Here is a 21,728-nt window from a genome sequence, read left to right on the forward strand (position 1 = left end):
GTTGATTATCACTGTGAGTCATCTTGGAGGCAGATTACCACAATGCATTTTATCAGTATGGGGTAATTCTTAGGCAGTGCCATCTCAAGTTTTACTTTTGCTTCAGTTTTACCCTTATCTCTTCATGCAACTCCAAATACACTTATTATATCTTTTCATCATGGTTTTTTTTCCCCCTCTATTTTCAACTTCTTTTTTAGCTTTGTGCTTCAAACACTATTAATTCTACTGATCTGTACTCTAGTTTTTAGATTCTCTTGTCTGTTGGGTCTAATCAGATGTACTGAATTTTAGTTTCAGCTGTTGCATTTTTTAGCTTTAAGATTTACCTTTTGTTATTTGGGGTTTTTTTTTCCTGTTTTCTGTGAAATTCTTTTTTTAAAATTTATTTTAAAACATGCTAATCCTTGGGGTTTTAAAGTTCAGTATCTTATTTTCTGTATGTCTACTTTTCTCAATTTTTGATATTTTGATTTTTGTCTCCTTATATTACAGCTAAGTTTTAGTTTATATGCTGTCACTTTTCATACCACACTTCCAGATTCTCCTGCTAGTTCAGAAGCTCAGAAATGGCTATGGTTCTATAGGGTATACCAGAAGCCAGAGGATAGATATCTGGAGAGAGAACTTCATGATACAGTTTGGTTGGAGAGAACTTCATGATAGAACCTCAGTAAAAGTAGATGAAATTTTTATCTGCTAGTGTAAAATTAATTTCTCTCATACCTGCCACATCAGTTGACCTCAAGCCCAAAATGATTATAATTATAGTACTCTGTGGAGTGAAATAAACTATATACATTCTGAAACAGAATAATGAAACAATGAAATTTAGCTATTATATTCATTATTAAATTAGTTCTTGTTTCATGAGATATGGGCTATGAATGACCACTTATGTCTCTGGGGTTCATCTTTCTTATCTTCAAAGAATAGCATTTGTAAAACTTTCAAGTGCTTTTCTCTTCAAGGGTAGAGAATAGTTGGTGGTTACTCTCACTGCTTAGTCTCTCAACATTGAAAAACAATGATTAAGATTCTATTCTGTTTTCTCTTTTCCAAAGTAAGCTAACAATCTCAAGGTTTTTAATAACGTCAAGGTTAACGTGTTTTATTTTATTCAGAGACCAGCCTTATCAAGAGCTGTTATTAATGAACACTGTCAAATGTACAACTCCTAGGCTACTGTATCTCTTCCTTGCCATATGGATGGGCCAAGATTAGTGGGAACAAACTAGCCTTAAATAGGTCTTTTTCTATCACAGTGCACATGGAGTCAGCAAAAATATCTTCTCTGAATTTTCTCTGTGTCTTTAGATCAGATTCATAATTATTATAAGATACTTTCAAGTTCAGTTAAAACAAACAAACCTCAATGTAGTTTAAATAAAGGAAATAATTTATTGGCTTACTTATCTGAAAAGTTAGAAGCAGGCAATACTGCATCCAAGTAATTTGCACAGTCTCCCCTAGGACTTCATGTCTGTCTTTCCAGTATACTTATAATGATGTCAATTTTCACACCAGAATTCTAGATTCTCCTTTTAGGATAGCAAACTCACTAGAGCATATGTGGACCACACATTTTTACACTTTACAATCTAAGAGAAATTAGAGTGTGTCTTCTGCTATCTCTTGAAATCTTGGAGATTACTTATTTTCATTAATTTAAATCAACTGTTAGTGGTCAGGGAGGTTTGTGTCAGGCAATCGATTCTACTCATGCCATGCAGGCAAGAATGGGAATATCAAAAAGTGTTGATGAAGAAAAGAGAATTGAAACTGAAGGGGCAATCAACAAATGTCTACCGACTTGTTTTAAGTTACACATTTTCATATTGAGAAAACCTATTTGCTAAATACCACCAGGAATATACCTGCAGTAAAGCAAATCAGGTTTATTAACTTTCTGCAACATTGGCGAACACTGTCCACGAGGAGCAATGGGGCAGATAACTAAAAGAGGATGAGAAGGGACTTTTAACAGGGTTGTGTTTGTGCCTAATGACTGTTTCTGAGGAGAACTTGGAGAAACATGAAACGCGTCTGGACATTTATCACAGTTGTCTTATTCAAGAGTCAGGAGAAACAAAGAGCTGAGGAAATCATTAGTAAGGAAGCTGTAATTGCTCAAATTATATGACCTTAACTCTGTCTAGTTGGAAATATTCTCTTAATTTTTATTGGAAATGATATAGTTTGATTACCAGTCACACTAAGAAGACACTTTGGGTTCTGTTTCTTCAGAACTACCAAGTTAAGATAAAGGATGAATGCTGTGAAACCAAAAAACAAAAAATGAACCCCCCCAAAATTCTCTTATCTGAAGAACTGAGTTTGGAAATTAAGGCTACTTCACTAGTGACCCAAATAGTTCAGATCCTTTAAGCAAAGGTGGAATGTTCCATTCTTAGTGATTTGATTTCAAACAGTAATGTTTCTCACAGGTGAAGGTTTTAATCAACAAGGTTTCTTAGCACTGTGTTTGAAGTTAATAAAAGAAGTCTTTACATACTTAAAAAAAATAATTGCTACAGTTTAAAAAACGTATTATTTTAATTCAGTTTCAGGTTCAGAGCAAAACTGAGAGGAAGGTACAGAGATTTTTCATATACTCTCTATCCCATATGTGCATTACTTCCCTCATTATCAACATCCTCCACTAAACTGGTACATTTTTTACAATTGATGAACCTACATTCACATATTATAATCTCTAAAAGTTTACAGTTTACATTAAAGTTCACTCTTGCTGTTGTATATTCAATGGATTTGGATAAATTTATAATAACATGTACCCAACATTATAGTATCATACAGAATAGTTTGACCACCCTAAAAATTCCTTCTGCTCTGCCTAGTCATTCCCCCCACTTCCAACCCCTAGATACCACTGATTTTTTTTTAACTGTCATTATAGCTTTATGTTTTCCATAATGTCACGTAGTTGGGATCATACAGTGTGAGGACTTTTTAGATTGGCTTCTCTTGTTTACTAGTATGCATTTAAGGTTCCTCCATGACTTTTCATGGCTTGATAGCTCATTTCTTTTTAGCACTGAATACTATTCCATAGTCTGGAAGCACTGTAGTTTATCCATCACCTACTGAAGGACATCTTGGTTGCTTCAAAGTTTTGGCAATTATGAATAATGCTGCTATAAATATCTGCATGCAGGTTTTTTTGTGGACATAAGTTTTCAACTCATTTGGGTAAATACTAAGGAATTTAACTGCTGGATCGTATGGTAAGAATATGTTTAATTACATAAGAAACCACCAAACTATCTTCCAAAGTAGCTCTAACATTTTGCATTCCCATGAGCAATAAATGAGCGTTCATTAATGTTCCTTGCCAGCATTTAGTGTTGTCAATGTTCCATATTCTGACCATTCTAATAAATGTGTGATAGCATTTTGTTGTTGTTTTAATTAGCATTTCCATGATGAGAAATTATGTGGAACATCTTTTCATATGAGTATTTGCCATCTGCATATCTTCTTTGGTGAAATACTAAGGTCTTTGGCCCATTGTCTAATTCAATTGTTTATTTCTTATTGTTAAGTTTTAGAAGTTCTTTGTATATTTTGGAAAAGTGTTTTTTCAGATGTATCTTTTGTGAATATTTCCCAGTCTGTAGTTTGTCTTCTTACTCTCTTGACATTGTCTTTTCAGAGCAAAAGTAAAAGTTTTTAATTTTAATGAAGCCTAATTTATCAAATTTTTTTCATGAATTGTGCCTTTTTTGTTGTCTCTAAAAAATCAAAGCCATATACAAAGTAATCAAGTCTTTCTGTTTTTTAAAAGAGTTTATAGTTTTGTGCTTTAAATTTATGTAGGTCTGTGATCCATTTTGAGTTCATTTTTTGTAAAGGACATGAGATCTATCTCTAGATTTTTTTGCCTGTGGATGTCCAGTTGTTCCAGCATCATTTGTTAAAAAGACTATCTTTCTTCCACTGTATGCCTTCCTGGGAGTAATGTCTATTTAGGTCTATTGCCCATTTTTTTTTGATTGGGTTGTTTTTGTGTTATTGAGTTGTATAAACTGTTTGTATATTTTGGAAATTAAGCCCTTGTTCAACACATTGTTTGCAAATATTTTCTCCCATTTCATAGGTTGTCTTTTTGTTTTGTTTATGGTTTCCTTTGCTGTACAAAAGCTTGTAAGTTTGATTAGGTCCCATTTTATTTCTATTATCTTGAGAGACTGAACTAGAAAACACTGGGACGATTTGTGTCAGAGAATATTTTGCCTATGTTCTCTTCTAGGAATTTTATGGTGTCATGTCTTATATTTAAGTCTTTATGCTATTTTGAGTTTACTTTTGTGTATGATGTGAGGGTGTGTTGTAGCATCATTGATTTACATGCAGCTGTCCAGTTTCCCAGCACCACTTGCTTAAGAGACTATCTTTTTTCCATTGCATATTCTTAACTCCTTTGTCAAAATTAATTGACATAGGTGTGTGGGTTTATTTTGGGGGTCTCTGTTCTGTTTCATTGATCCATATGTCTGTTTTTGTGCCAATACCATGCTGTTTTGATTACTGTATCTTTGTAGTTTTGTCTGAAGTCTGGGAGAGTTATGCCTCCAGCTTTGTTCTTTTTGCTCAGAATTGTTTTGGCAATTCTTGGTCTTTATTATTCCATATAAATTTTAGGATTGTTTGTTCTAGTTCTGTGAAAAATGTCACAGGTAATTTGGTAGGGATTGCACTAAGTCTGTAGATTGCTTTTACCCTGCTTTCTTTTTTAAAATGATTTTGGTCTCTGATCCAGGGAGTCTACAGTATGGTGAAAATTAATAAAACCTCTTTACCCATTCATGTGAGACTTATAATATCAGAAATGCATAATTAAATTGATTAACTTATGTCTCAAAAATGAATATATATTGTTTAATTTGGTCTAGTTGCACTTATTGGTGATAAATACAATATTTAGGACTCTTGCTTTCCTCCCAATCATCCTAAGTATGACATTTTGTCAAGAACTTCAAAAATTCTTTCAAGAATATCTTGTTTGATAATTATGAATCTCTCTTAAAACAAGTTCTTTTTGTTCAAGAAATAAAAGCTGACCTGAAATGGAGCCAAGGTAGAGCAAAGTTGAGACAACTCTATTCACAGGAGAATAACAAATTTGTAATCTGTAAAAGTGCTTTGCCTTAACTGACATTTATATTCTGCTCCTTAAAACAGACAAACATGGGCTAGGATGTTCTGTTAGAGAGTAGACAATTGGAAAAGAAAGATGGGGGGAGCGGGGGGAGCTGCTGTCAAGAAGGAGAAGTTAGAGGGCAATCTTCTTAAGTAGGATAATTCAGGAATTGAAATCTCATTATAGGAAGGAAGGAAAAAAAAATATGTTCACCTTGTCAGCTGGAACTAACTCTTCACTCTTTCTGGTCCTTCTCAAGGGATCTACTTTCATTCATTCAATAGACACTTTTGAGCATCATTTTGTGTCAGGCACTATTCTAGACTATAGAGACATATAGTAGCAATTATCAAAGTAAGCCAAATTTTTGCCTTTAGAGAAGTTACTTTCTAGTGAGGGGAGGCAGAAATAATCAAATAAGGAAGTAAATATATAACATTCCTAATAAAAAATGGAATGAGATTTGGGGACGTTCATTCAACATGTGTTTATTTCATGTCTATTATATGCAAGTACAATCTCACCTCTTGGAAATGCAAATAAGACAGAGTGTTTCATCCTTGGGAGTTCACAGTGGGAAACACAGATGAATAAACAGATAAAGTTAAGACCACTCATTGCTGAATTTATACGGATTTTTAGAATAGCAAAGGAATTGGTAAATAAAAGAACGATGAAAGAACTATAAGTATTCTACAGAACAACTCAGCCTAATAGAAACATAATTTGAGCCCAAATAAAAGCTATATAGGTAGTTTAAAATTTTCTAGTTTCTTGATAAAAAGTGAAATTAATTGTAATAATATATATCATTTAACTCAATATATTAAATATTATAATTTTAACATTTAATTACTATAAAATAGTTTATGAGATTTATACAGTCTTCTTTTCATACTGTCTTCAAAATCCAGTATGTAGTTCCACTTAAGCAGAACTCATTTTAGACTAGTGATGTTTCAATTTTTCAATAACTCATGGCTGCCATATTATACAGCATATCTATAGAACTTTCCATCTCAGCTTACTCTGCCTTTCCTCTAAGATTTTTATCTTAGACAATAAAGATGTATAGAGATTTCAGCATAGTTAGAGTATGGATTTTCTAGTTTATTTTTATTACAAAAATTTCAGCTGGCAATTTTGGGGACTTTTCTGCTTGCTATGTTAAATATTTGGTTAAAATTGCTAGTAAGTTACAAGATAGTAGACATTTTTATGTGGCGAAAAACGAAGGTATATCTAAATAAAATAAGCTACATTTCTGAGAGTCTCTTACCTCTGCTAAATTACTGTAAAATTATTAATTATTTTAAGAATCAAACAAGATTATTTTCTTTATTTTTTTGGTCCTATAAAAATGAGAGTACGAAGGTCAGGCTCAAATGTCCCAAGATTTTCTGAAATGGTAAAGCACAATGTAACAGACAAGAAACTGCATTTCTCCTAGTTCCTCATTGAATTACATAGTCACTAAGAACTGCCAACTTGCTGACTTGTATATATTTTTAAGTCCAAAAGGCAAAAGGTGAGTGTTCACCATTGACCTGCTTGTCAAAAACACTGAAAATTTTTTCTAGATGCTGACAGTTTATATGATTTTTTCCCCCTGTTTTTTCCTTATAGCCTTCTCTCTCAGGTGTTTTCTTTCTGTGCTTTTTTAGAACATTTGTTCAGGTGATTTTATGAACTCACTAAAGTGTAAGATTTAATTTAGTCTATCAGAACTGAGAATCTGTAATCTGGAACGGTAGATTTTAGATGTCAAAATATAGTATAAGTACAATACAATGTTTAAAAATAATATTTTTGATTTCTGTGATTTTATTTAATTTCTGTGACTCCTTTGTAAATTTTTGGCTTGTGGTTACCCTTTTTTGTAAATCTATTAACCCATTACTATAACTTTTTTTATTATTAAAAACAGAAATTAAATAAAATCCATGATAATACAAAGGAAAATTACCAAACCACAAAAGGAAGAAGAAAGGAACAAAGAGGATATACCAATTCAACTGCAAAGTTCAAAATGACAATAAACACACATCTATCATTAATTACTGTAAGTGTTAATGGACTAAATGCTCCAGTCAAAAGACACAGAGTGGCAGACTGGATAATAAAGCAAGAACCTTCAATATGCTGCATACAAGAGACCCACTTTAGGGAGAAGGACACATGTAGATTGAGAGTGAAAGGATGGAAAAGGATATTCCATGCAAATGGAAAAGCCAAAAAAGCAGGTGTTGCAGTACTGATTTCAGACAAAATAGACTTTAAAACAAAGGCCATAAAGAAAGATAAAGAAGGACATTTTATAACGATTAAAGGAGTGATACAAGATGAGGATATTACACTCATTAATATATATGCACCCAATATAGGAGCACCTAAGTACATACAAGCATTACTAACAGAGATAAAGGGGGATATTGATGGGAATACAATCATAGTTGGAGATTTTAACACTGAATTAACATCACTAGACAGATCTTCCAGACAGAAAATAAACAAGGCAACAGAGAAAATAAATACTACAATAGAAAAACTAGATTTGGTGGATATTTTCAGAGCATTACACCCCCAAAAAATAGGATATACATTCTTTTCAAGTGCACATGGAACATTTTCCAGGATCGATCATGTACTTGGGCACAAAGGAAACCTCAACAATTTTAAGAAGATAGAAATTATCTCAAGCATCTTTACTGACCACAATGCCATGAAACTGGAAATCAACAACAGAGAAACAAAGGAGAAAAAAAGGAAAGCATGGAGATTAAACAATATGTTATTGAAAAAACAATGGATCAATGAGGAAATCAAAGCTGAAATTAAAAAATACCTTGAGACAAATGATAATGAAAGCACAACCACTCAAAACCTATGGGACACAGCAAAGGCAGTGCTAAGAGGGAAGTTTATAGCGATACAGGCCTTCCTCAAAAAAGGAGAACAATCTCAAATAAACAATTTAACCCACCACCTGAATGAATTAGAAAAAGAAGAACAAAAAGCCCCAAAAAAGCAGCAGAAGGAAGGAAATAATAAAGATCAGAGAGGAATTAAATACAATAGAGATTAACAAGACCATAGAAAAAATCAACCAAACCAAAAGCTGGTTTTTTGAAAAAGTAAATAAAATCGACAAACCTCTGGCCAAACTCACAAAGAAGAAAAAAGAGAGAGCACAAATTAGCAAAATAAGAAAGGAAAATGGAGAAATTACAACAAACAAAATAGAAATACAGAATATCATACGAGAATATTATGAAAAATTATATGGAACCAAACAGGATAACCTAGAGGAGATGGACGAGTTTCTGGAAACATACTGTCCACCAAAACTGAATCAAGAAGAATCTGAACACTTGAACAATCCGATCACTAGAAAGGAAATAGAAATAGCAATTAAAAACCTCCCTACAAATAAAAGTCCAGGACCGGACGGCTTCACCGGGGAATTCTACCAAACATACAAAGAAGAACTCACACCAGTCCTTCTCAAACCCTTCCAGACGATTGAAAAGGAGGGAATACTCCCAAACTCATTCTATGAAGCCACCATCACCCTGATACCAAAACCAGGCAAAGACACTACAAAAAAAGAGAATTATAGGCCAATATCACTGATGAACATAGATGCCAAAATCCTCACCAAAATTTTAGCAAATAGAATCCAACAACACATAAAAAAGATTATACATCATGACCAAGTGAGGTTCATCCCAGGGACACAAGGCTGGTTCAACATACGCAAATCAATCAATGTAATACATCACATCAACAAGAGAAAGGACAAAAACTACATGATCATCTCAATTGATGCAGAAAAAGCATTTGATAAAATTCAACACCCATTTATGATAAAAACTCTCGCCAAAGTGGGTATAGAGGGAACATATCTCAACATAATAAAAGCTATATATGACAAACCTACAGCCAGCATAGTACTCAACGGTGAAAAACTCAAAAGCTTCCCACTAAAATCTGGGACAAGACAAGGATGGCCACTATCACCGCTCCTATTCAACATAGTCCTGGAAGTCCTAGCCACAGCAGTCAGGCAAGAGAAAGAAATAAAAGGGATCCAAATTGGAAAAGAAGAGGTAAAAGTGTCATTATATGCTGATGACATGTTACTATATATAGAAAACCCTAAAAGGTCCACAGAAAAGCTAGTAGAGCTCATTGAAGAATTCAGCAAGGTAGCAGGTTACAAAATTAACGTTCAAAAATCAGTTGCATTTCTTTACACTAACGATAAATCAACAGAAGAAGAAAGTAAAGAAACAATCCCCTTTAAAATAGCACCCAAAATAATAAAATATCTGGGAATAAATCTAACCAAGGAGGTGAAAGAATTATACACAGAAAACTATAAACCACTGATGAAGGAAATTAAAGAAGACTTTAAAAATGGAAAGATATCCAATGCTCTTGGATTGGAAGAATCAATATTGTCAAAATGGTCACACTGCCCAAGGCAATCTACAGACTTAATGCAATCCCTATTCAATTACCCAGGACATATTTCACAGAACTAGAACAAATCATAATAAAATTCATATGGAACCATCAAAGACCTAGAATTGCCAAAGCATTACTGAAGAGAAAGAAAGAGGCTGGAGGAATAACTCTCCCAGACTTCAGACAATACTATAGAGCTACAGTCATCAAGACAGCATGGTATTGGTACCAAAACAGACATATAGACCAATGGAACAGAATAGAGAGCCCAGAAATGAACCCACAAACTTTTGGTCAACTCATCTTTGACAAAGGAGGCAAGAATATACATTGGAATAAAGACAGTCTCTTTAGCAAATGGTGTTGGGAAAACTGGACAGCAGCATGTAAAACAATGAAGCTAGAACACTCCCTTACACCATATACAAAAATCAACTCAAAATGGATTAAAGACTTAAACATAAGACAAGATACAATAAACCTCCTAGAGGAAAACATAGGCAAAACATTATCTGACATACATTTAAAAAATTTTCTCCTAGAAGAAATAAAAGCAAGAATAAACAAATGGGACCTAATGAAACTTACAAGCTTCTGCACAGCAAAGGAAACCAGAAATAAAACAAGAAGAAAACCTATGGAATGGGAGAAAATTTTTGCAAGTGAAACCGACAAAGGCTTGATCTCCAGAATATATAAGCAGGTCATACGACTCAATAAGAAAAAAATAAACAACCCAATCCAAAAATGGGCAGAAGACCTAAACAAGCAATTCTACAAGGAAGACATACAAATGATCAAAAGGCACATGAAATGCTCAATATCACTAATTATCAGAGAAATGCCAATCAAAACTACAATGAGGTATCACCTCACACCAGTCAGAATGGCCGTCATTCAAAAATCCACAAATGACAAATGCTGGAGAGGCTGTGGAGAAAGGGGAACCCTCCTACACTGCTGGTGGGAATGCAGTTTGGTGCAGCCACTATGGAAAACAGTGTGGAGATTCCTCAAAAGACTAGGAATAGACTTACCATATGACCCAGGAATCCCACTCCTGGGCTTGTATCCAGAAGGAACCCTACCTACTTCAGGATGACACCTGCACCCCAATATTCATAGCAGCACTATTTACAATAGCCAAAACATGGAAACAGCCTAAATGTCCATCAACAGGTGACTGGATAAAGAAGAGGTGGTATATTTATACAATGGAATACTACTCAGCCATAAAAACCGACAACATAATGCCATTTGCAGCAACATGGATGCTCCTGGAGAATGTCATTCTAAGTGAAGTAAGCCAGAAAGAGAAAGAAAAATACCATATGAGATCGCTCATATGTGGAATCTAAAAAACAAAAATAAAAACAAACAAACAAACAAAAACAAAGCGTAAATACAGCACAGAAATAGACTCACAGACAGAGAATACAGACTTGTGGTTGCCAGGGGGGTGGAGGGTGGGAAGGGATAGACTGGGATTTCAAAACTGTAGAATAGATAAACAAGATTACACTGTATAGCACAGGGAAATATACACAAAATGTTATGATAACTCACAGAGAAAAAAATGTGACAATGAGTGTGTATATGTCCATGAATGAAAAATTGTGCTGAAAACTGGAATTTGACACAACATTGTAAAATGATTATAAATCAATAAAAAATGTTAAAAAAATATTTTTGATATTTAATTAATGGGTTACTGGTAATTATGACTCAATGTAACTATGAAAAGAATAAAAATGAAATATCCTGCAAATCTAAATGCAGTGATATTCTTATGATTCAAATTAAAAAGTTATTCTTTTATGTATATAATTTGACCAGAAAATGAAAAAAAAAGTTAATTACATAATTCTTCACTGCAGTAATTTATGGTTAACTTCCATTTTTTAAGTCTTTCTAACTGAATATTTCGTTAAGAGCTATATAAGGAAATTTTCATGCTACTATACTGTTCTCCTGCCTTTGTTCAGGTCAACTTTAATTGAAGCCTTGATCTTTTCTATGTTGCAATTTTCTCCTCATTAATACAACTTGAGGGCACCACTTTGTTCACCCCAAACAAGCCGAAACACAGTCATCAAATACACACAACAGAAGGCATTATAAAACCTTTGACTTTTCTTTGGTGATTTACTGGGTGAATTTTCAAACCTCTCAAAGGATTTTAACATTCCTGATTATATGTACTTCTATTTGTAATGTGTTGGTGCTTTTTGCTTGAGATAGTAACTTGGGAAGAAATATCTGCTAAATTACCTTAGGTTTCCTTTTTGTTGGCATAAAATACAAAATGTTAAACATTTTCCTTCTGAACACAATTTTACTTTTTTAAGTCCTTATTTTAAATGTAGGTGTTGACCATGTTTAGTAATATTTTTATAATGAGATTATAATGTTGCTTAAACACGTCTATAAATGTCATTTTTTTTTAAATCTGGAGACTATAGATTTTTAACTTAAATTACTGGGTTGAACATCTCTTTTAAATTATCATAATTACTTTTCTCTTTAAGGACATTTATTTTTTAATTGCCTTTGGCATTAGGATCCTCAGATATTCTACAATATCAGTATTTACTCCTCCCTTCTGTATTTGTTATAGCATGCAATGAAAACTACACGCAGACTTCTAAAACTCCGTAATACAAGTTTAGTAGTTACTCCTTACAAAATTTTTACAAGGTAAGGAAAGCATCACTATTTTATAGGTAAAAAGAAACAATAGGATAAAGAGTCAATTTTAGAAATCCCAATGATCTGCTCAAACTTAGGACAATTGCAATGGACCATTTTGATTCACTAGAGATCTAGGGTCCACATACCCAGTTATACAGATAGACTCATGGATCTGAAATGTATTTTCTTGGCATCATTTTTATCTAGTTAGTATGAATCTATTCAGTAAGTAGCTGGAAAAGAAAACACAAAAATTTAGTCATAGGATGAAAATGATAAAAGTAGGCTATTTTATTATTAGCTGTCTAAGGAGAAGAGCCAACACAGGTTTTCAGGATGTTTATTAGGACAAATTCTTGATAAATAATTTTAACCAAATGAAAATATTTTAAAGGACAGGTAAACTGAGATACAGAAAGTAGACCAAATTATATGAAAGAATAGTTGTTCAACAATTTTCTTTTTATTTTGAGGTGAGTATAGATTCACAGTTAGTTGCAAAAAACAACAAACAAAAACTGAACCATGACAAAAAAGTACAGTGAGATTCTATGCATGCTTCACCCAGGTTTTCCCACTACATCATCAGTAATCATAGTACAGCATCAAAACCAGGAGATTCACATTGGTATACGTTCCACAAAATTCCTTTGTATGTGTGTGTTTGTATGTGTGATATGTAGTGCTATGCCTTTTTTATCACATCTATAGATTCGTATGACTACCACCACACTTAAGATACAGAACTGTTGCACCACCATAGGGTCCATCAGGCTAACCCTTCATAGCCATGCCCAAACTTTCTCTCACCTCTGTACCTAGCCTCTGGAAACCACCAATCTATTGTCTCTTTCTAAAATTTTGCTATTCAGAAATATTAAATAAATGAAATGATATAATACCTAGCCTTTTGAGATTGGCTCTTTAACACTCAGCAAAATGCCTTGAGATCCACCCAGGTTCTTGTATGAGCTTCGCATTCTTTCTCCTTTCTAGGATTCCGATGATATGAATGCTAGATAGATAGTCCTGTATTGGTCTTCAGGTCCTTGGGGCTCTATTCTTAAGTCTATATTCTCTCTGTCTTTCAAATTATTCAGATTGGGTAATGTCTATTTATATATCTTTGAGTTCACTGATTTTTTTCCTCTGTCATTTCATTCTGCTATTGAGCCCATCCATTGAGGTATTTCCAGCCCCACCCCCTCATCCCCACTTTGGTTACTATATTTTTCAGATCTGTGATTTCTTTTTGTTTCTTTTTATATCCTTAATTCTTTTGCCAAGATGTTCTGTTTTTTCACTTGTTTCTAGAGTGCTTGTAATTGCTCATTGATGAATTTTTTATGATCATGATTTTAAAATCCTTGTCAGGTAACTACAATGTCTCAGTAATCTCAATGTTGATGTCTGTTAATCGTACCTTATTACAAGTTGTGATTATCCTGATTATTTGTAAAAGTGATTTTTTTTATTGCACGTGAATATTTGGGGTATTATATTGTGAGACTCTGGGGTGCATATTATCTTTTTTAGCAGGCAGTTACCCTGTTTTGGGTACACTGGAGTTAGATGAGGGTGAAGATTTAGTTCCCTGTTGACACCAAGGTTGCGTAGAGGAGACCGGAGAGCTGAGTAGCCTTCCCTCACACAGTTTCATTCAGTCTTGTTGCTGCTGGATGGGAGTGAAGGCTCAGCTCCTCATTAGGTCCTGATGGTACCAGGACAGGGTAAGTGAAGAGCTAACTAAACCACCTTCTACCACCTTGTTAAGTATTCCTGCTGCTGAGTGTGGTTGGTAGCTCAGATCTCTGCTGGACCTTCATGAATGTACCCTAGCAGTAGAATTAGAGCATTGCCTCTTTGTCCCAAGTAGGGAATGGAAGATCAACTCCTATGACAGGCATATTCTAAAATTGTCCCTCAACATTTTTCTCAATCCCCATGACCTTAGGTTTAGAGACATTTTGCCCATGACTATATCGTTACAGAGTAAAATGAATTTTGTAGATGTAATTAAGGTCTCTAATCAGTTGACACTGAGTTAATCAAAGTGGAAATGATCCTGGTGGGTCTAATCTGATTATACGAACCCTTTAAAAGCAGAGATACTTCTCTACCTAGTAGCAGAATGGGAGGTAAAAGGTATTCAAAGCAAAAAGATTCCACAGATCTTTCCTGGTTTTAAAGATGTAAGGGACCATGTGCAGGGAAAATAAAGCAGCCTTGAGGGGCTGAAAGCAACCCCTAACCATCAGCCACTAATTATTAAAAGTAGGATTATGGTAGTTGATCATTTGACTAAGAGGCTTAAAGATTTTTCTGAGACATCCATTGTAAGCTACCAGATTATGTCCCTTGAGTGGTATCCCTAGGCCACTACCAAGCCATTTTTTTGTACAGCACCTTGCATCATGTGACTCTCAAGATGTTGATCTTAATTTAATTATGTAAGGATGGCCCATGTTATTGATTCATTACTAGAAGTTAGATTAGAGTAATCAAAAATTTCTGAGTTATCCTAATTCTTAGTGGAATTTAAAAAATAATAATCATAATTTGTTTTCTCTGAGTGCTGTGATAGCACAATGTGAATAAGAAAAATATAAATGAGGATAATCTGTGGAGATGAATCTGATTTCATGCTGGGTCTAAAGAATATGGCTTAGAATAATTTGTTTTGTTTATTCACTGAATATTTTTATATGAATTGTCATTTGAAAACTTTGTTATTGCATAGATTTTGTAGATATGATCCTTTGTCATTACAAAGACTGAATAATGGAGCAAAGGAACAAATGCAAAATAAAGGTTTAATGGATTTTCCTATCTCTGTATCTTTGATGGTAAGGGCAGTGAGCAACAGTATTAAGAGCACAAAGGTCCAGAAAAGATGGGAGAACCTCCTGCTAAAGGATTCCTGGAAAAGTTTCACAGCAAAATTAATTCTGTGGAAATACAAGGAATGATCACAAGAACAGTTACGATTTCAAGACTACCTATCCAAAGTTTTAAAATCTATTTCAGTACAAAAGTGAAATACAGACTTTAGTGGAAGAAGCAATAATTTCCTGAATGTTAACACTGCATTAACATCACTAGACAGATCTTCCAGACAGAAAATAAACAAGGCAACAGAGAAATTAAATACTACAATAGAAAAACTAGTTTTCCTGAATGTTAAGGGAAAACACTTAATAATAATACAAAACAAGAAGTAAAGTTTGCTTACAAACGCAGCTATACTGTTCTCAAATTCAGTATTGAACTCAATCAAGACTGAAAAGCTAAAGTGTCATTTACAAGCTATTCTCTCATGGTTCCTTTTAACTCAGATCACATTCGGAGCTTATCCTCTGTGATAGAAGGTAACATTTGCTGAATATACTGAGTGGCATTTCTAAAATGCCCTTCTTGAAATCCCAAATCATATTTATAAAGAAAGGGTCAATCAAAAAACATTTTCAGCCCATTTACCGATACATACTATATAATCTTCATTACTTTCCCTGATTCCTAATATACAAGTTTGTTCTAAACTGACTATCATGAAAAGGAGAAGAAAATAATAATTTTTACATAGCAAGAACACAAGATTTCAAGCTGGTTTTTACATTGGTGAATATGTATTGTTGGCTAGATTTGCTATATACATTCCCTGAAATGAATTCAAGACTGTTTACACGTATCAGATGAAAAAGCATATGTAAGAATAAAGATCCTATATTTATGTTACTGAAGAGCTTCATTTTCTCCATAGATATATTACATATAAGAAGTAAACCCAAAAATAAGGCTGAAAAAAATGATGTTTTCTAAGCATCTACAAAATTTAATATAAATCTGTCATTTCGTTTCCAACATTAGATATTTGCATGTTGTCACCAAAACTATTTATACACAAGTGAAGACTTTCAAAGTGCAGGGAGATTTAGGGTAAAGAAATGGAAGAGCATGTTGAATACAATGATCTACAACTATATACTTTCCAAGTAGGCTCAACTTTTACCTGAAATGGCTTAAATTTTGCTATAAAGTAAAAAAGAATTGCATAATCACTGTATGTTTAAACTATCCTAAGATGCAGATTTTGTATATAAAATACCTAAATTTAATATATGATAAACCTTTCAAATTAGTGGAAATTAAATTAATTTCTTATTCAATGCAACAGTTATCTGGCTAGCCATTTGGAAAATAAAATGAAGCTGGATTTCTCTGTCCCTACATCAAAAATAATTCTGGCTGACTCAAAATTTTAAACAAAAATATAGATACTAAATTATGAGTGAATATTCATTGGGGAAAACTGGCACAAATTCCAACAGAGACTTATGTTGAAATAAAATCATAACAAAACTTCCGGAAGATAAATTCAAAATCTAGTGCTATGAACAAAAGATATAATGTGCACATTATTTTCATTATAAAAGAAACACTAATAAATCAATCAGGAAAAGGAACATCTCAAATAAATGAGAGCAAAAAAAAATGAACTGTATGACAAATGATTAACCTCACTAATAAAGATGTTTAAAATAGACTTTAAAAAATACCTGTGTCTATCTACTTACCTACCTATCTATATTTATCTCTACCAATATATATGTTCACATCCCATCAACAGTCATATGAAAGAGCTTTTTTTCTCCATGCCAATAACAATCTTAATTATCTAGCTTATATGAATAGGCAAAGATGGGCAAAGATAAAATTCTTGGTATGAAGAAAAAATTCTCTTTATATGCTATTGATGGAACATGAACTCAATTGCTGCACCATTTTGAATCATTTATTAATAGACAGACATATTCTTTTTTTTAATTAAAAAAACTTTATGTTTTATTTATTATGGTATTATTTAATTATTTTATTTTGGTGGGGGGAGGTAACTAGGTTTATTTATTTGAGGTTCTGGGGATTGAACCCAGGACCTCATGCATGATAAGCAAGTGCTCTACCACTTGAACTATACCCACCCCCCTAGACAGAAATATTCTTGAGAGTTCTTTGCCACACTCTCATCCTTGAAAATTGTTATCACAAACATATTTGCATGAATGGGACAATACAGGCATCTATATACTGTTGACCCTTGAACAATACTGGGGTTAGGGGCACCAACCTTCTACACCAACCAACTGTGGATCTGGTAGTACTATCGTACATACGAGTGAAAAAAAATCTGCATACAAGTGGACCCATGCATTTCAGACCTGTGTTGTTCAAGGGTCAACCATGGAAGGCTTTTAGTTTATTGCATCATTGTTTGTGCTCTAGAGGATTGGTTAATGAAATATGACCCGGTCATATGACTATTAGTGGCAACAACCACAAAAAACTTAAATGGATGTTTAGAATTTAGTGTGAAACAGCAAACAGAAAGTGGTAAAATAACTAGTGTAATACTAGTGTGTTTATTGAAATATACAATTACTAATATATGATTTATTATCATGCAAGTATATAAGACATATTGACATAAATTAGTCATGTTTAGTCATTTATTTCATAAATCATTTGATAATCTGCACTGTCAATCATGAGGTTCTTTCTCTTTTTATTATATCATTTTGCAAGCTTATGATTATTAATTATTTTCTAATAGTTGTACAGATGTTGACACACATATATCTACATGGTAAAAACAAGCAATAAAATGAACATCCTTCAACCCACAAACCAATTTAATTGGAACTTTGCCAATAGCACTTCATCATCTTCTGTTCTTCTCCAGACTACCATTCAAAGCCTCCTTTTATTTTAATTATTGTCCCGGAATTTGTGTGTATTATTCTCTTAATTTTCATTTTAATATTTTTTGAAGTGTAACATTCATATATGAAACAACAAACAAGTGAGCAGTTTGATGAATTTTCACACATATAAAATAAAGCAAAACAAATACAAAAACAAAAAAATAACAATCCCCAGATGGACAAACAGAACTGTCTTAGCACCCAAGAAGCTCTTCATTCCCCCTTTAAGTAATAGTTTCTCTGAAAGATAACCACTATCCTGTCGTCTAACACATTATGTTACTTTTGCCTGTTTTTGAATTCTGTAAATAGAATCATTTCATATAATTTTGCTTTTTTTATTCAGTATTATTCTGTGACATTCATTTATATTGTTTAAAGAGGCAATGGTTCATATATTCTGGTTTGATAGTATTCCATAATGTGAATATACATCAATTTACTTATTACACTTTAGCTATTATGTATGTTAGTACTAACATATACATACACACGTATTTGGGGGCACTTTTTGGGTATATGACTGTAACAGAATTGCTGGGTCAAAACTGTAACTTGGTCCAGCTTTTTCAGATAATACTGAATAAGTATCTGAAGTGGCTACATCAATTTCCACTTCCACCATCATTATGAGAGTTCCAGATAATTTGCATACTCACCAACACTTGATATTGCCATCACTGCAATAGATTAGATTATTAATAAAAAATACTTCCTACCCTTCAGAGTAGAATGTAATTCCCTGGCATTAGATTCTAGTCCTGTCCATGTGAATTGCTTTGGTCAATGAAATGTTAGCTTCACAATGTAAGTAGAGTAATGAGAAATGCTTGCTTGGTTGGGCTTGCTTTCTTATGTTTCAGTAGTGTCCACAAGAGGTGTATGTCTAAATTAGCCATGTGATCCCAGGAGAAGTATGAAAGACACGTGGAGCAGAGCAAAGCTATCCATCTAATGGAACCTACCCTAGACTAGCTGACCTTTAGCTGACCTGACACCTGGTAAGCTAAATAAATGTTCACTATTGAATGCTGCTGACATTATGTACTTATTTCTTACATAGCTTTATTATGGCCATAGTTAACTAATATATCAACCATTCTTTTAGATGAGAAGTTGTGTCATATTGTGTGAATTTGTGTGTTGTTTGGTTTATATTTCCTTGAAAACTAATGAAGTTAAATACATTTTTAATGCTTATCAGCCATTTGGACATTCTGTTTTATAATATGCCCATTCAAGCCTTTTTCTAATTTTTCTAATGAGTAGTCTGTATCTTTGTTGTAATTTTGTGTGTGTGTGTGTGTGTATGTGTGTGTGTGTGTGTGTCTGCCTGTCTGTCTCTCTGTCTGTGTGGTATAGAAGATAGGTAGGTAGATAGATAAATAGATGTAATCATATTCTGGAAATGAATCATTTGTCATGTACTTATATTTTATATATTATCCCACTTACTGCTATTTTTAATGTAGTAAAAATAAACAGCTGCTAGTTATAATGTAGTCTGATTTCTTGATTTTTTTTCTTATTTACATTTTGTACATATTCTATCTTATTTTTAAAATATTTTATCCTCTAACTATAAAGATAGCATATATTATATTTAAAACTCTTATTGTTTATAGTATTTAAATTTAAATCAATGAGCAATCAGGAATTTTTTTTTTTAATGTATGCTGAGTTAGGGCCACTAGTTTCCTTTATATTCCATAAGGTTTTTTTGTATTGAATAGCCCAGGCCTTTTTCCATATCTGAAACCCACACTTTCATCACTGCAATCACTCTTATATAGTTTATACAGAGTTACAGATATGCCATGGCTGCATAAAGTCACTGCAGTGTCTTTTGCTTACAAATAAATCTTTGGATAAAATACAAAAAAGTTTCCTTGGAAAGAAAAAGAAGAGGCTCTGAGTTACCAAATCGTGGAGAAATAGAAAGGAATGGGCCACCTTTTTGCACTGCCTTGTAGCCATGCACAGAACGTGGTCAGGGGCGTTACAATGGGCTCCCATTTTAAGATGAGATTGTGTGTACTCACTTCCCCATCAGCGTCATTATTCAGAAGAATGGAGCTCTTGTTGAAATGTGAAATTTCTTGGGTGAAAAATACATCTGCAAGGTTCAAATGAGGCCAAGCGTGGCTTGTTGAGTATCTCAAGTGCCAGAAAAAATGAGTTAATTCCTGAAGGAAACAACATTGACCTTGTATAAAATTCAGCGGCTTTGATTTAGCAAGCCCCAACAGTTAAAAACACAGATAGCAGAAACATTTGGGATGGTATTTATGTTTCTGAAAATGGAACAGTTAGCATGCTGATGATTCAGACCTAAGTTGTCCAGCTACAAAAACAGTAAGATGCTGGATGATTCCTGTTTGTAATGTTTTAAAGGTACAATAAATGCCCTGTGTTGGGGGGAAAAGAAAAAGCTGATAAGCCACTTACCCCTCTCTTTGAATGGACCAACTGCGTTTCCCATTTCTCTGACCTCACCTTGGAGGTCCAGGTCATTTTGTTCCAGACAGGGTAGAGTGGATTGCTGGCTGTCCTCTTCTTCTCCTACTGGCTTCTGTGGGCAGGATGGCATCCTTCTGGCCATGAGTTTATACATTCACCTGAGCAGTGTCCAAAGTGCTGAGGCAGGCTCCATCTTTGTCAGAGTTCTGACTGAGCTGGTGTTCAAAATGAAGCAGATGGATGCAATGGAGCTGGGAGGCCTGCGAGCCATCATGCTGTTTAACCCAGATGCCGAGGGTCTGTCCAACCCCCCAGAGGCTCTGGGAGAGAAAATTTATGCCATTCTTGAGGCTAACACCAAGCAGAAGTACCTGGAACAACCAGGCAGGTTTGCAAAACTGCTGCTGTGCCTCCCAGCCCTGCACTCCATCAGGCGTCATGCCTGGAGTACCTTTTCTTCAAGCTCTTCAGGGACACCCCCATTGACACCTTCCTCGTGGAGATGTAGATCCTGCTGCAGATCACCTGCACCCCACCAGTTTCAGCCTCCCTGACCTGAGGATTGTTTCTGATCAAAGCAAACAAATATTATCAGATTGTAGAGGAAAGAAAAACAGATTGGAGACATTGAGCACATAAGGGAAATGAAGATATTAAGGGAATGAAGAAAGGTATTCTGAGATGAATGAAAAGTAAGAGCATCTGTACTAGCAAACCTACTCTATAAGAAATGTTAAAGAAATCTCTTCAGGTTGAAGGAAAATGATACCAGAGGGAATCTTGGCTCTTTAAGAATGAAGAGAGAGTAGAAATGATAAATATTTAATTAAACATAATAGACTATTTTTATTTTTATTTAAAATATAAACACATGATGACAGCAAAAAGTATAACAATGTACAATGGGACTTTCAATATACGTAGATGTAAAAGATTTAACAACCGTAAGATAAGGCTTGGTGGGGGTATAAAGAGACCTATATGGTTGCAAACATTCTGTATTTTATTGAAGTAGTGCAACCTTATTTTGAGATGACTGTGAATACTTGAATATGTGTATTTTAATTCCTATAGTGGTAAAAAAAATTATGTAAAGATATATAGCCAAAAATCCAATATATACCTTAAATATAAAGATCAAATAAAATCCAAAAGAAGAGATAAAAGGTAAAACAGAGCAGCAA

At 33.8% G+C, this 21,728-nt stretch overlaps 1 pseudogene; it reads left to right on the forward strand.

Annotated features, from left to right (window-relative positions):
- LOC105078896 (retinoic acid receptor RXR-gamma pseudogene) overlaps nt 1-21,052 on the forward strand; it is a 63,061-nt pseudogene extending 42,009 nt beyond the window's left edge.
- The last annotated feature ends 676 nt before the right edge of the window (nt 21,053-21,728 follow it).

Source organism: Camelus bactrianus, chromosome 2 (genome assembly GCF_048773025.1).
Source record: "Camelus bactrianus isolate YW-2024 breed Bactrian camel chromosome 2, ASM4877302v1, whole genome shotgun sequence".
In the NCBI taxonomy this organism is placed as follows: domain Eukaryota; kingdom Metazoa; phylum Chordata; class Mammalia; order Artiodactyla; family Camelidae; genus Camelus; species Camelus bactrianus.